The following is a 4,625-nucleotide window of genomic DNA, read 5'->3' as shown; positions in this document are numbered from 1 at the left end:
ATTATCACTTTGTAGAAAATCATTACTCTCTCACACAGACACACATATAAAGAATTATTAATAGGATAATTAATCAGTTGATAGATTGAAGATATCTTAAAGTGATTTTTTTCAGAAAAAAAAAAGGTTTTAAAGAATGGTAAATAATGACCATTGAAAGAGGACGTGGGAATAAAGGAGATGAGAAAAGGCAGAATCTTTTTTAATATGCACTTTTTCCCTTTGCTTTTTGTGGAAAGAAAATAGCTCAACAAGCCACTATCGCTCATGGGCGTCTGACCAACAACACTATATAAATAAATAAATATATATATTTTATATTTATGTGGCGGAGGGAGGTCGCAGCTATCACTCCTGAGTTGAGCTGAGCATGGTAATAATTTGGAAAGTGGATCCTCTCCACTGCTCTTTCCATCCTCTTCCCCTCCACTACCTTCCTTTTCTCTTCACAACCATTGGATCAAAACTCCAATGGTCCAGATTTAATATTTTATAACATTTTATAAAAATAAATATTATGATAAAAATAGATAAATAAATTTAAACTGTTAAAATCTAATTTGAACAGTTCATAATTCTAGACTGTTATTATAGAGCAATTTTTTTTTGAAATTTTTTTATTACAATTGTAAACTGTTCAGACCAAATTTTAACAGTTTAAATTTATTTATTTATTTTTTAATACATTATTTTTATAAGATGTTAAATCTGAACTATTGGAATTTTGATCCAATGGTTGTGAAGAGAAAAGAAGGGTAGTGGAAGGGAAGAGGATGGGAAGGTAGTGGAGAGAATCCAAGTCCAATAATTTGGGACGGTTACGATGAAATTCAACTTCCAATGTTAAATATAAGAGTTAATTGCAAATTCAATAATATATCAATTTATTTTATTTTTTGTATTTATTTATTTTCTTTCAAAATAGTCTCATGATAAGTATGTATGTTAAAAAATGTTTATTCTAATATACATTATTAACAAGAATATTTTAAGAAAGATAATATCTATTTATTAAAAAAATTAAATTAACTAATTTTATTAATATTTGCAAATTAATGGTTTAATTCTTATATTAAGAACTAGAGATAATAATTATTTAAAAAATCCCAACAATAATAGAGCTGCTTATAATTATAAATTTTACTGTAAGAAATGATAATTCTTTACTTGTTATTGAGGTTTTTCTTTGGGTAGTTATCTTTTTTTTTTTTTTTAAGAAGGTAGAATCACAAAGCCATTCTCCCTCATAATTTGTCACTCACTTCCTTTAAATATAATTTATAATATAATACACACACACACGCACTTCAGCTGCGATGCTCCGCATATTCCCTCCCAGAGGAAAAACTATTAATAAATGAAATCATTTTAATATTGCTGACAATTTCCCTTCAACTAATTGTGAAAGCATTCAGCATGCGAAGGGGCGTAATGGAAATCACAATGATGGTAATGTGTCAGTATTTTATTTTATTTTTTTGCCAGCAGGTAATATGTCAGTATTACAGATTAGTATTAATATTTTAATTTAATCCTTCAAATAAAGTAATAATATTAATATCTAACGTTGGAAGCTAGCTAGTAATGATCTTAATGATTGTGAGGCATAACTCAGCACATTTTCATGCATAATTATTTGGCAAAATATAATGACTACTCTTATCAAATTCAATGGACATAAAAGTGTGGTGGATTAATTAATTCAAGTTAGACCAACGCACTTTCGATGTGGGGCATTTAACTTGCTGGCCAACTGCTTCAACAAGAGCATATTCTTCAGAATACTTTGCTCCTTAGTAGTATGTGACTGCTAGAATCAGTTTGCAAAACAGGTCAAGCCATATCAGATCTCAATCACACGTGGTTGTAGATTTTTAATAGGAGTTTCCATCTTTAATTATAATTACCATCTCTCATTATTTTTTTTTTATTATAGACCGACTGTAATATTAAACTACAATTATTGGAGCCTCTACTAAATGACCTTGTGTGTGAATAGATCTATCAGAGAACATTCAGATAGAAACTTGAATGTGTTTATTCTAAGCTTAATATTACAATAAGGCCAATTACTTAAAATAAGAATGAATGTCATCATTAACTACTTAATTTTAATGTACATAATTACTAAATTTAACAAATTATAGTTTACCATTGAATAGATTAAATTTCGCCAAATCAGTTCAATACTTGAAAGTGATTAAATTCGATCAAAACTAATTTTAAAAAAAATAGAGTCCAATTGTATTTTTAGACACAGAAATTAAGATAACAACAAAAAAACACATGCACAATGAATGGTCTGGGTCTGGCCCAAAAGATTTTTTTTAAAAAATTGCACAATGTGGTTTAAATGATGGTATTAGCTTTTTATTTAACTAAATAAATAGTGGCAGAATAACTTCTTGCCATCTGAATAATGTAATGTGATAAAGTAACAAACAATTAGGCAACATTTTTCATGCATTTTATGAAAATTGAAAGCAAACTATACTATTAATTATAGGGAAAATAATATAAAAAGAAGTTACTAATTGCAATATTCAAATTCAAGCACCTAAGAGCTTAAAATCTTAGAGGAGGAAGTGGTCTAATCTAATATATTACAAATATGACCAAATGACTAAAATATATTTGTATCATATTCGAAATAAAAAGCTATCAAATTTGTCATTGTTAGTATATTTCTTGTTATTAAGTGTTTAACACCTATTACTGTCGTTTCACAATTTATTAATAAATAACTTGTCATTATCCGTACATTTTGTGTAATTTATCGTTCAATATTTATTATTATCAGTTCATAACTTGTTAATAAATTTTTTAATACGAGAGCATTTTTGTCATTTGATTACATTTGCATAATATAAGATCAGGCACCACTTTTTTGTATGAGATTTTGAGCTTTTAAATGCCTTAATTGAAATATTTTAATTTTTAATTTTTTTAAAGCAAATTTTCCTTAATTATATAATAGTATAATATAAATAATGTAGCATGTTCAAAAACAAAATTCGTGTATATTATTTTAAGGTGAGGCACATGGAAAGAATATAAGATGGTGGTTGATAATTACAAGCTCGTTTCAGTGGGCCCCTCCATTTTGAAGCCTCATATCCTTGTAACCGTAGAACGTGTGGTTGGATGTCAAATATATATAAACAATGTATATGCGCGAGGCAAAAGAAATCTCTTATTATAAGGTCAAATATTAAATTTAGTCTTTTTTTTCCAATAAAAATTTAAATATTTATTCGTCATATTGTAATTAACTAACCCTTCTTAATAGATTCAATTCCTATTAGTTATAAATATATTGTGTATATAAATATTAATCTCATTACAAGGGCTTTTTTTTCCATTATTAGCTTTTAGAGAGTAATGTATAAACTCGTAGTAGCGTGGCTTAAATTTGCATTAATAAGATAACCAAAACTAACAGAGAAAGTATTGTCTAAGTTGGTTTTAACTATAACCAAACGTGGAATTTTTTTTATATAAAAAGACTGACACCTATTTATTTTTATTACAGATTAACTTGCAATTTAAAGCTAAAACTCACAGCATAAGCAAAATTAAACTAGTGTAGAACCAGAACCAATATATACAAGTCATCCAATTATATATTATTCAAACTAATTAAACTATTGAATAATTCAACTAATCACAATGTATACAAAATACTACTTCTGGTCTTTAATACAAGATCTAGTTAACTAATTTGAGTAGATTTAGAAAATTAGCTAAGTTAGTTATTTGTAATAAATAGGTATTGTCTTTCCTAAAATATCATTGCTAATCAAGTGTATTGACTATAATTATCATTATTATAAGGACCACCTTGGAAAAAAAATAGATAAATATGAGAGATAAAATGAATTAGGGTTTTATATTTAGGATTAACATAAAAATCAAACGAACTCTTATATTAAGAACCAGAAGTAGTATATAACCTAAGTAAACTTTGACTTAATGTTATCCAAGAAATGATCAAAACTAAGCCTTAATTTTGATCACAACTCTTGAAGCATAAGTTGTCAAAGAGAATTTCGAGTAAGATCAATATTTTCATCTGTGTATAGTTTTGGGTTTTCAATTATCTGTAAAATTATACAAATTTATGAAATCTCAAGATCAAATTAATTTTTTTTAATGAGAAACTTTTATTTCATTTGATTCATGTATTGTTGATGGATATTTAAAATAAAAATTGTACTTTGTAATTATAAATAACTAAACACGCAACATTGCAGATTATATCTATTAAACCCTATCATTATTTATAATTCATTGACTTTCTATAAAAATCATATATAATGATAAATATGATTGCATATATCTTTTGACTACGGATAGATATATCATAATCTCATGTTTTCGCCAAATAATTTGAACAAAAAATTGATAATTGTAAGCTTGTTAACATAAAAATTTTACCTAATCAAGGGCATAGTACTATCATGATAAATAAATAATACGAAATAAATAATGACAACTAAATAAAAAATAACAACTTTTACAATATATGTAATAACGAATAAATATAGTGTATTTTATATACTCTATACCATCCTATAAGACACTTTCAATTGCTTCACCAGATTCAAGAGGAAGTAGTTAAGTCA

The sequence above is a fragment of the Neltuma alba genome, unplaced genomic scaffold (genome assembly GCF_004799145.2).
Source record: "Neltuma alba isolate B1F8T4 unplaced genomic scaffold, ASM479914v2 tig00002068_pilon, whole genome shotgun sequence".
Taxonomy (NCBI): domain Eukaryota; kingdom Viridiplantae; phylum Streptophyta; class Magnoliopsida; order Fabales; family Fabaceae; genus Neltuma; species Neltuma alba.
Note: the sequence above shows the minus strand (reverse complement) of the source record.